This window comes from Penaeus monodon, chromosome 35 (assembly GCF_015228065.2).
Source record: "Penaeus monodon isolate SGIC_2016 chromosome 35, NSTDA_Pmon_1, whole genome shotgun sequence".
Lineage (NCBI taxonomy): Eukaryota > Metazoa > Arthropoda > Malacostraca > Decapoda > Penaeidae > Penaeus > Penaeus monodon.
In genome coordinates this window covers 23,760,278-23,772,777 of record NC_051420.1, presented here as the reverse complement: position 1 = coordinate 23,772,777, position 12,500 = coordinate 23,760,278, and positions in this window count along the sequence as shown.

Here is a 12,500-nt window from a genome sequence, read left to right as displayed (position 1 = left end):
AAAGCCGCCATGAAGCGAGGGAGTTCGCATTAAATATAAACTAGGACAATGATGAATAGATAAATCGTATGACAAGGTTTGTGTAAGACCTTAAATGTAGGTTGGTTGCAATTCGATGCAGCGAGTCTTCTTCACCTAGGGTCTTCGGGGCCAAGGTAAGTCTCCCACCCCCCCTGCTGGACCAGGTGGCTCGAAGGAAGGGGGGAGGGGGAGGCCATGGTGGCGGCGAAACATTAGAACCGGATTGATTAGATTGAAGGATCAAAGGGAAACCTTTCGTGATTTTTTTTGGCATTCTTGACATGAGCGCCTTTTACATCGGGAATAAACGCTCACGGAGGGCAACTTTACGCATTCTCTCGTGGCCGCGTGGTGTCACCTTATCGATTCGAGTTCTTTGCGCGTTGGCGACGATAGTGCAGGTCGAAGGGATGGTGCATGGCAGCTCTTCTAGTCATTTTCATAACGAATGGGAACGATACAAAGGTGTGCATGTCACTCTGGGTGAACAGTGGCCTCTACTCTGTTTCCATTTCAAAAGAGTAGGCCTAAATGTAGGCCTACACATCCGATGGTTTGGGTTGCAGATCGCTGAAGAATAATTTGGTCAAGTAATTTGACAAGTATCAACAAGATCGATTGAAAATCTGGTGGTGTGTGTCAGAAATTAATCACAGTATGAGAGAATGACCTTATAATGGTATTAATAAGTGATGCCGATATTGGCTAGGGAATGACTGAAAAGTGATAATTCCAAAAAATTTCTAAAGTTTATGGTGAATGAGACTGCAGTTTCCTTGTATTATACTTTCTGTTCTTAGAGCAGATGGCATTGTTATCGTAAACGCAGCATGAAATGCTTGCTTGTTTGCTTGATCGTACCTGGGCCTGGGCGAGGCTGGACGAGCAGCAGTTCTCCGGGGTTAAGGCTGTGCTGTTCATTTCGGATCTCTCTCTCTCTCTCTCTCTCTCTCTCTCTCTCTCTCTCTCTCTCTCTCTCAAAATTTTCTCTTTTCTCCCCTCTCTCTCTCTCTCTCTCTCCCCCTCTCTCTCTCTCTCTCTCCCTCTCTCTCTCTTCTCCCCCTCTCTCTCTCTCTCCTCCCTCTCTGTCTCTCTCTCTCTCTCCTCTCTCCCTCTCTTCTCTCTCTCTCTCTTCTCGCTCTCTCCTCCTCTCTTCCTCTCTTTTCCTCTCTCTCCTCTCTCTTCTCTCCTCCTCTCTCTCCTCTCTCTTCCCGTCTCTCTTCTCTCTTTTCCTCCCCCCCCCATCTCCCTTTTTCTCTCTCTCTCTCTTCTCTCCCCTCTCTCCTCTCTCTCTCCTCTCTCTCGTCTTCCTCTCTCTCTCTCCCTCTCTTTTCCTCCTCCCCCTACTCTCTCTTCTCTCTCCTCTCCTCTCCCCCTCCCTCCTCTCTGTCCTCCCTCTCTCTCTCTCTCCTCTCTCCCCTCTCTCTTTCCTCTCTCCTCTCTCCTCTCTCCTTCTCTCAAACCTCCTCTCTCTCTCTCTCCTCTCCTCTCTCCTCTCCTTCCCCCCTCCTTCCCCCTCTTCCCCCCCCCCTCTCTCCCCTCCTCTCTCTCCTCCTCTCCCCCTCTTTTCTCTCCTCCCTCTCTCTCCTCTCCTACCTCTCATCTCTCTCTCCCTTTCTCGTCTCTCTTTTCTCTCTCCTCGCCCTCTTCTCCTCTCTCTCTCTTCTCTCTCTCCCCTCTCCTCTCTCTCTCCTCTCTTTTCTCCTCTCCTCTCTCTCTCTCTATTCTCTCTCAGGTCTCTCGCTCTCTCTCTCTCGTCTCTCTCTCCCCTCCCTTTCCCCCTCTCCTCCTCCCTCTCCCTCCACCCTCTCTCTCATCTCTCTCTCTCCCTCTCCCCTTCTCTCTCCCTCTCTCTCTCCCTCCTCCCCCTCCCTCCCTCCCTCCTCCCCCTCCCTTCTCTCTCTCTCTCTCTCTCTCTCTCTCTTCCTCTCTCTCTCTCCTCCTCTCCCTCTCTCCTCCCTCCCTCCCTCCCCCCTCTCCTCCCTCCTCCGTCTCTCTCTCTCTCTCCCCTCTCTCCCCCTCTCTCCCCCCCTTCTCTCCTTTTCTCTCCTCTCTCTCTCTCCTCCTCCCTTCTCTCTCTCTCCCTCTTTTCTCTCTCTCTCTCCTCCCTCTCTCCTCTCTCTCCCTCTTTCCCCTCCCTCCTCCTACCCTCCCACCTCCAATCCCTCCCCTCCCTCCCTCCCCCCCTCCCCTCCCATCCTTCCTCCTCTCTCTCCCCTCTCTCTCTCCTCTTCCCTCTCTCTCTCCTCCACCTCTCTCTCTCTCTCTCTCCATCTCTCTCCCCTTTTCTCTTTCTCCTCTCTCCTCCTCACTCTCTCTCTCCTCTCCTCTCTCCACTCTCTCTCTTCTCTCTCCCTCCTTCCTCTCTCTCTCTCTCTCATCTCTCCCTCTCTCTCTTCTCTCTCTGCTCTCTCATCATCTCCTCCTCTCTCCCTCCCTCTTCCTTTCCTCTCTCGTTCTCTTTTTCCCTCTCTCCCTCTCTTTCTCTCTCTCTCCTCTCTCTCTCTCTCTCTCTCCTCTCTCTCCTCTCTCTCTCCTCTTCGTCTCTCTTCCTCTCTCTCATCCTCTCCCCCCTCTCCCTCCCTCTCTCTCCTCTTTTCCTCTTTCCTCTTTGCTCTCTCTCTCTCTCCTCCCCTACCTCGTCTCTCTCCCCCTCCTCTCCCCCTCTCACCCCTCTCTCCTCGTTTTTCCTCTCACCTCTCCTCTCCTCTCCCTCTCTCCCCACTCCCTCCCCTCCCTCTCTCCACCTCCTCTCCTCTTTCTTCTCCCTCTCTTCTCTCTCCCCTTCTCCTCTCTCTCTCTCTCCTCTCTCTCTTTCCCCTCCCTCTCCTCTCCAACTCCTCTCCTCCTCCTCCCCATCCCCCCTCCCTCCTCTCTCTCTTCATCTCATCCTCTTTTCCTTCTCTCTCCCCTCTCCCCTTTCCTCTCACCTCTCTTTTCCTTCTCTCTCTTTTTCTTTTTTCTCTCTCCCTCGGCTTCCATCTCCTCTCCTCTCTCTCTCTCTTCTCTTCCAGCACTCTCCCCCTGTTCCTTTCCCTCCCCCGCCCCCCATCCTCCTCTCTCCTCTTAATCTAAACCCCTCTCTTCTTTCTTCTTCACTCTCTCTTTCTCTCTCTCTCTCTCTTCTCCTCTTTCTCTTTCCCCTCTCTGCTCTCGTCTCTCCTTCTCCTTCTTCTCCCTCTTCTCTCCTCTGTCTATCCCTCCTCCTCTTCATTTTCTCTCCTCTAACCTCTATCCTCTAATCCTCCCCCTTTTCTCTTCTCCTTTTCTTCTCTTTCTCTTTTTATCTCTCTCTTTCTTTTTTTTTCTCTTTTTTGGGTTTTTCCTTCCCCCTTTTCTCTTCTTTTCTCTTATCTTTCCTACTCCCTCCATTTTATTTATTATCTTCTTCTTTAACTTTATTCCTTTACCTCTTTTTAATGCTCTTGTTTTTCTTCTCTTTTTAATGTTTGTTTTCCTTTCTCCTTCCTTATCTGCCTTATTTTGTTTCCAGCTTTTGTTGTCTTTTAATTTCCCTTCACTCTATCCTTACTTTTTATTCATGTTTTTTCTTCTTTCTTTTTATCTTTTGATAAATCTTTTGCTTTATTTTGGCCTATTATTTGGGTTAACCGTTTGTTTTACTTTTTTAGATTATTTTTTTTTTTAGTATATATATATTTAATGGGTTTTAAATTATTATTTATTTAAATTATTAAGAAATATAATCTTCAAATTTGTAAACCTATTTTACGTTATCCCTTTTTTTTGTTTTCCATCCGCTTATGTCTTTTACTCATTTTTTTTTTTATTTTTTATCTTTCTCCTTCTATTTTTAATTTAATCTTCTTATTTATAATCTTACTGTTGCCTCATTTAGCAGAACGTATTTCGACCTTCATTTAACCCTTTCTCCTCTTTGCCCCTTCAGTGACTTTAGCCCCAGTAAACCTCGAATACTTCCTTCACTTCTTGGGGGAAAAAAGGCTTATCCTTCTCCGGCTTTTTAACGTTCTCTTCAACCTTTGTTTTTTTTTCTCCCCTCTCCCCTTTCCCTCTTCTTTTCCCTATTTCTCTTTTTATTTTTCCCAACTTCTCTTTTGGGTTTTTCTCCCTTTCCCCCCTTCCCTTCCCCCCTCCGCACACCTTTTCTCCCCCCCCTCCCTTCCTTCCCCCTTTTCCCTTTCCCCTTCCACCTCTCCTTTTTTTCCCTTCTCTTCCCCCCTTCACCCCATTCTCCTCCCCCTTTAACCCCTTCCCTTCCCCCCCCTTTCCCTTTCCACCCCCCCCTCCCCTTCACCTTACCCCCCCCCCGGGTCGCACCAGGCAGCAGAAGGGCTGAGGGGCTGTTCCCCGACGCCGGCTGATCAGTGTAAGGAGATTGCCCGACAGACAAGAGCCATTAAAGTGATCGGATTTTGCCCCGTGTGTTTGCTTTCGAAATCCGGGGACGCGGAGATTCGGCGGCGGGTATGGGAGGGGAGGGAGGGGGAAGGCGGAGAGGCGAGGGGTTTGGCGGAGGGGTGGAGTGGGGAGGGCTGGTGGAGGGGAATAGGGAAGGGGCGGCTAGGGAGGAAGCGGTGTCTTAATATATCATGCGAGGAGTGAAGGAACCTTCGTGAATGATAAAGCCTGCAGTAGGTGCAGCTTGTTGAATAGCGCAGTGAGGGGGAGACGCCGTAAGCGCTATTGGAGTAAGTTTTTTTTTCGATGGGAATGTATATATTCTTTCTTTCTCTATATTTAACGTCATCGTCATCATCTATAATTAGTCAACATTGTCGTCATCGTCATCGTCGTCATTATCATCGTCTCCGTCTTCGTCTTCATCATGTTCATGTTTATGTTCATCTTCATCTTCATCCATCGTCACTGCCATGGTCATCATCACTATCATTATTATTTTCTATATTTACATAAATTTACAGCTTTATAGGTTTATTTTGACGCGTTATATAGGTCTATATATCTTTTGCGGTTGACGATACGTTGTTTCTTGAGGCCGAGCGAAGGGAACGACGGGTGAGTTGGCCATATTGGGACAGGAAAGTCTGCTCGGTGTTGAAGAGGTGAATTAGTGACTCGGGAGGCCCTCGCGGTGACACATCCGAAGGCTGTTAGATTCGATGTAGATTGGCAGGCGTGTACTACAGACATTCGGGAAAGTAGAGGCGTAGGTTTTATGATACGTAAAAGAGAATGATGCCGGTCTTGAGAGTTGAGGAGAGAGATGGAGAATGTTGGATAAAACAAGAAGAGGTGGAGAGGGGGGGGAGAAGCGGAGGGAGAATTTGGAATTGGTAGCGGCAGCGGCGGCGGCATACGTAAGGGGCATAAATTACATATGGCCAGAGCAAAGGCGATTGATTTTGTCACTGTGTCGGCGAGGGAAGTAGTTTCATCGCCAGTCGACGGGGAGGATGTCAGGAGTGGGTGGGAAAGAGAAGAGGGAATAAGATAAGGAGGGAATAATTTAGATAGTTGGATCCCTCGTGGCGGGAGAGGGAGGGGTTGGGAGGAAAAAGGCAAATACTGTAATACATTTCGAGGACGACTTCGAGATGGAAGAGGATTGGATTATTGGATCAGAAGGCAAGGGAGGAAAATTAAATCCAAGAAAGAGTCAAGGGAATAGATGCTAAAGCCAGGAAAGTAAAGGGGCAGAAAGCGAAGTTTCAAGGTAAAATCTGACCTTAAAGGTATCTTACGAACAAGCTGTGGTAAAGGGAAGAAAATGCGATGCTTTAGGGCATTCGAGGGACAAATGGAGACGCGTGACACTTGATGGATTGAAGGCTGAGTGATGGATCGGCCTCTTTTACGTGAACTATGGTCAGGCAAATGGTGACAGATGGCCAGATGGCCCGCGAGAGGGGAAGAAACCTGCTTGGAGTTTTTGGGAAGAACAACTATGTTTTCGTTATTTATTTTTTGTCCATATATTTGTCTTCCGTGTGTGTATGCAGAGTCTACGTATGTGAACTGATGCATGTGTGTTTTTGTACATGTGCATATGCATGATAGGGAGGGGGGGAGCTCGCCCGCCTATAGTTTTGTAAGGAAAAATTATGAGGGTTTGCACGATGGAACTATGAAATGGGTACTATCGTAAAATTGTCAAGAATTGTTGAAAATGCGGAAAATCACCATATAGTAAGGAATGTGAATTGTGGTTTGCCATCGTTGGCTTCCATAAACATTGTTCCACAGTTCATTACTATTCATGGACGTAATAGATGAAATATTTGGCTTGTATAATCGCTTGTTAGGAACGAGGGAATTTTGCCTTTGGATAACAGTATGAGAGCCTTTCCTTCCTGAATTCGATGTAAATATTATGACCCTGGAATACGACTAGGAAAAACGGCGTTGTAAGAAGGCCTCCAGGCAGTCCAAAAGGGAAAATATTTTTTACCCTTTTCCTTTTCCCTCTTCCCTTCCTTCCTTTTTTGAAAGAACCTCGCACCTTCTTTTATTTATATATGTATATTTTTTCGCTTTTTGTGAGATAGAATCGAGATAGATGACACAAGCCGGAAATGAAATTCAAAGAGGATTATCGGCGCTGTTATGAAAGCACCGCCTCGTTTTTGGGGATCGTTTTACGGCGTTGGCGAGGATGGAGGAATTCGCATGTGTGTATGTTTTGTTTTTGTTTCTTTGTATGTTTGTTGATACTTGTGAAGTGGTTGAATCTGTCAAATGTTTGCTCTTGTTTACCGTATATGTTTTAGGCTATATACCCTTTGTGTCAGAACTAATAGAGTATGCTAAAGGATTTTTTTTTTTATATGATAGGGATCTGTAATCATATTAATAGTAATTTGCATACTTTATAAGTGAATATGTTTTTCTTTTTTCAGGTAAGTGAAAGAGGATTTCGTCACTTGACAATCAAACAACACAAGCATCGGCCCGTTGTCATTCCCGCCAGCCCCAGTGATTGTCATGCCATGTGAGTTAGTAGTGCTGATACTCAAGGCGTATAACATATCAGGAGAGATAGTGGCAGGGATAAACCTGGAAAAGATTAATTATTTTTTGTTTATTCATGAAATCTAGAGATACTGGCATCTCTTATTCTTGGTATTATGGTCTGTGTTTACATTCAGAGTGGTAAAACAAAATTTAAGGTATTAAAGGTGATGATATAGCCTTGTGTAATCAAAGTATGTCTGACGTTGATGCTTCTGAGTGTGTATTTTTTATTTTAAGCGTGATAGATTATCAGTTATCAAAGGTGACATTTCGACATTGCCTTCGCTATGTGCTTCATAGAAACTGCCGTTTTATTTTCCGAAGATAAGTGAAACTCACAGACGCAGCGGTCTGAATTACTCCCACTTAAAAATAACCGATTGAGCCGTAATACTTTTGCTGGAAGACAGTCGCAATTTAAAACAAGAATACGTCCGCGCGCGCGCGCGCGCGCGCACGCACGCAAGCAAGCACCCCCCCCACACACACACACACACACACGCACACACCACACGCACACACGCACACACGCACACACACACACACACACACACACACACACACACACACACACACACACACACACACACACACACACACACACACACACACACACACACACCCCAAGGCTTACACATTTTTTCCTTGAGCCAGAGTAGACTCTAACGACGTCTTGGTGCCGAGGCGCCGGGCCGAGGTGCCCCGGCCCCGAGGCTGGTATGTGGCATCGTTGTTTATGACGTCATTGTGTAGCGAAAAAGAAAATACTGTTACTTTTGTTATTTAGTATTTTAGTTTTTCATGTATTTATTACAGTTATTTTTAGTTAATTATTTGTTTATTTATGTATTTATATATTATCATTATTATATTATTATTATTATTATTATTTATTATTATTATTATTATTTATTATTATTATTATTATTATTATTGTTGTTATTATTATTACGACTATTATTTTTGCCATTGTAATCTATAGTAGTGCTGGCATTAGTATGATTTTTTTTTAGTATTAACGTAATATTGTTGTATAATTGATAATTAATATCATTGTCATCGATGCAGATTTTGCACTAGTGTTGAAGTTTAACCCTACAGAGATTGGCTTACAAGCACTCTGAAGAGATATGAAAGGAAGCTGGCTGGAATCGGAGCCGAGGGCGAGAGACAAGGAAGGAAGGAAGGAGGGGGCGCTGTCCCTCTCTTTCTCAATTTCTCTTTCTCTACATTACATTACCGTCGCCGACCTCCGGCAGCATCCCGGCGCTTCCTGACCGCTGTTTGTTTTGACAGGGAGGGAGTGCGGACGGCGCCGAGGGGAGGGAGAGGAAAAAGGGGGGGTGAGGGAGCGGAGAGTATGGGCCGTGGAAGGGGTGAGGGGATTACATGTCTCTCGGTCTGTCTGCTCTGGTCTGTGCTGGTTGTGGAAATACACATGGTGTGTAGGGGCGAAAGGGGGGAAGGGGAAGGGGCAGGGCTCATATGTTGGAGAGTGTTGGGTACTATGGGCTCCTTAAGGCTGAGGGGGAGAATGGCGCATAAAGAGAGAGAGAGAGAGAGAGAGAGAGAGAGAGAGAGAGAGAGAGAGAGAGAGAGAGAGAGAGAGAGAGAGAGAGAGAGAGAGAGAAAAGGAGAGAGAGAGAGAAAAAAAGGAGAGAGAGAGAGAAGAGAAAAGAAGGAGCGAGAGAAGAGAGAGAGAGAGAGAGAGAGAGGAGAAGAGAGAGAGAGAGAGAGAGAGAGGAGAAAAGGTGAGAGAGAAAAAAAAAAGGGGAGAGAGAGAGAGGAAAGAGAGAAGACGAGAGAGAGAAGAGAGAGAGAGAGAGAGAGGAGAGAAGAACGAGAGAGAGAGAGAAGAGAGAGAGAAAGAAGAAGAGAGGAGAGAGAGAGAGAAATAAGAAGAGGGGAGAGAATGAGAAGAGAGAGAAAGAAGAAGAGAGAGAGAAGAGAGAGAGAAAGAAGAAGAGAAAGAATAGAGAGAAAGAGAAGAGATAGAGAGAGAAGAGAGGGAAATAGAGAAAGAAGGAGAGAGAGAAGGTGAAATAAGTGAAAGGAAAAGTAAAGCAAGAGAGATAGTGTGCAAGATGCTGGGGAGAAAGCCTAGACAATCACGAAACGAAGTGTAAGAAGCTGATAGCGGCGTGGCATGTTGGAATTCCTAGAAGACATTAAGGGATTAGTTAAAAGAATGCATGTGTGACTTATGGTTGCTTTGAGAGCCAATCATTCCAATGTGGAAATTCTTCCTTTTGTGGGGAAGAGACAAAAAGCGAGATTAGTATAGATAGGTAGATAAACAAAACAAAAGAAGTGCAAGACAGACAGACAGACAGACGAAGACAGACAGAACAGACAGTACAGAAAACACACAGACAGACAGACAGACAGACAGGTGGAGAAAGAGAAAGAAAGAGAAGGATCGGGACAAGAGGATTGTCAGCTCAACGTGTCGATGCCCTTAGACTAGCGTTCGGGGAAGCATTCGCATGCCCAGGAGATGCCTAGTGGAAGCGCTTAGGTGGATATAACAGGGCGATGTGCATGGCAGAGATACCAACAGGGAAATGCATGACGGAGATGGCAAATCAGAAATGAGTCGACGAATGGGGGGAGAGTTACATGGGTTGCAGTGAGTGTATATTGTCTTCAGAGAGAGAAAGTGTCTAATTGAGAATTGAGGGGTGGGAGGTCGTGGTGGATGGATCGAATGGGTGCAAGAGGCCAAAGAGACGAGGGGAAGAGGCCGGGGGTTAGGGCGCAGGAGGCAGGGACAGGGGGGGGGGAGGCAGCGACGGACTGACAGCCACCGAGGAACTTCCTCCCCCCTGCCCTTCAGAGATACAGTCATAAATAAGAGCGCCGGACAAACGGGCACGAGTCATCTACTTTATGGTCACTTGAACGTAATATCTCCAAGATTGATTTATAATATTGGTTTATCGCAATGGTAGGTCGCCGCGGGAGGAGAGGGAGGCGAGGGGGTGAGGGAGTGCTTGTCGGGATATGTCAGATATTGACCTGTAGTTACATGCTGTACATGGTGCTCAGAGAGGAAGCACAAAATGCCGAGTGGTAGGGAAAAGGGACACACATACGAATAGGAAATTTGGGCTCCTGTTCTCATGCAAAGGACTACAAACTACCAAGACATGAGAAACTGATTCACAACAAACAAATAACCCATCCAGCACAGACTTATAAATCCTGAACCCATCCCTCCGAGCTTAAAGACACAACGTTTAGGCGGATATAATTGGTGTATATGAACCGAGAATAGGCGTGGGTGTGGCAGGAGTGACCACGGCTAAAAGGGAACCAAACAGCACAACACAGCTGTTCAAGGGATGTGTTTATCGGCCCAAACCCTCCGGCTCTACGATTACATGTGCGTGCTTTAGTGTGTTTGTTGGGGGTTGTCTGTTTGTTTGTTTGTGTGTAGTGTGTTTTATTTCTGTCTGCCTGTCTCTGTTTGTTTGTGTGCCTCTTTCTCTAAATCCTCCTCCTCCTTCCTCCACTCCTCCCTCCCTCTACTCCCCTTCCTCTCCCTCCTCCCTTTCGCTTCTGTCTCTCCAACCTCCACCTCTACCCTTTCGTCTTTCCCCTCTCCTTTTCACCTTCCTTCTCCCTCTCCCACTTCCACTTACCCATCACCCCATCCATTCTCCCCACCCCCTTTCTTGCCCTTCTTCATCTCCTCCCCCTCCTCCTCTTCCTCCTCCTCCTCCTCCTCCTCCTCCTCCTCCTCCTCCTCCTCCTCCTCCTCCTTTTTATTCCCCCTCCTCCTCCTCCTCCCTCCTCCTCTCTCCTCCTCCTCCTCCTCCCTCCTCCTCCTCCTCCTCCTCCTCCTCCGCCTCCTCTCCTCCCCTCCTCCCTCCTCTCCTCCCCTCCTCCTCCTCTCCTCCTCCTCTCCTCCTCCTCCTCCTCCTCCATCTCCTCCCCTCTCCTCCTCCCCCCTCTCCTCCTCCTCCTCCTCCTTCCCCCTCCTCCTCCTCCTCCTCCTCCTCCTCCTCCTCCTCCCTTCCTTACTCTTCTCCCACCTCCGCACCATATCCCAGTTTCCCGTCCTCCCCCTCCTCCTCTTCTTCCTCCTCTCTCCTCACCTCTCCTTTCTCCTTTCCCTCCTCCTCCCTATCTCCTGTTCCTTCCTCCTCCTCCCCCTCTCCCTCCCCTTCACCGGTATACATTGATTTTGGGAGCGGGCGCGTGGCCGGCAATTTAGCACGGGGGTTAGCGTCACGAAGGTGCCGGCCGGGGTCAGGCTGATGAGGTGGGCGGGAAACCATTGCGAGGGGGTTGCGAATGGTTGTGGGGGTTTTCGGTGGTATGTTTTGGGGATTGTGGGGGGGGGCCACTGGCGAAAGAGAAAAAAACAATTGCGAGAGAGGAAGGCAAAAAATGAAAAAGAGCAAATGGGGGGAGCGGGGGGGAAGCACAGAAAAACCACTTGTGGTCAGGTAAGGAAATAATTCGGTACAGTAGTCGGAAGGTATTAAGCAGATCGGCGGTCAGGGCGTGGTATTGGGCGAAGACTAAATATTCGTGGAGTTTGCCTGTGCTTGAGACCATCTAGGCGCGGCGTTCCCATTGTGCTTTTTTCACATCGGTTTGGGTAAAGGGAAAAGGAAAAGGGGAAGGCGAAGAGAAGGAAGAGGTTGAGAAACTTGTAAAAACAAGCGTCGAGAGGTAGACCTCAGCTACTTCAGTATTTATATATTACTTTTTCTCCAAACCATTTTACTATCTCCCCCCCTTCCTCGACTTTCAGTTATGGCAGCTCCACTGACTTGTCACTCTAAGGGCTCTCTTCTTTCTTCCTCCTCTCCTCTTCTCTCGCTACCTGGTGACTCCATTTCATTCCTTTTATGTCCTCTGCTGCCGCGTCACGCTCTCATTCTCACCCTATGTGTTTGTTGTCTCTCTATTTTCACACCTTTTACCGTGAACGGGAGCTCCTGCTTATGCGATTTTACGTTCTCTCTGCTCTTTTGCTTCTCCTTTTACCTGCGTCCCCTTTCCTCCTCCATCCCTGGCTCGCTCCGGTCCCTCGCCTTTGCTTTCCCTGGCGAGCGTCCACTCCCCTTGCCCTTTCCACTCATTCATTTGCATCAAGATTGTACTACATTTGGCCCTTAGCCCCGCCGTTCCGTTTTTTCTTTATCCCTTCCCCGCGGGGGCCGGGCGGAAAAATTTTTTTTAACTTCGGGCTTTTCTTCCTATTTGTTTTGGGTTCCATTTTACTCCCCGTCTTTTGCTCTAACTCCCTCCCTTTCCCTCTTCTCCTATTTCCGACTCTTTTTTCCCCCCCCCCTTTCCCCCTCTTTCCCCATTTTTTTTTCCTCCCCTTTTTCCCCCTCCCCCCCCTTTTTTCCCTTTCCCCCCTTGTTGTTCCCCCCTCCCTTTTTTTTCCCCCCTCCCCCCCCCCTCTTTTCTCCCCCTTTCCCCCCCTCTCTTGCCCCCCTTTTTTTCCCTCCCCCCCTTCCCCCCTTCCCCCCTTTTGCCCCTCCTCCCCCCCCCCAAAAACC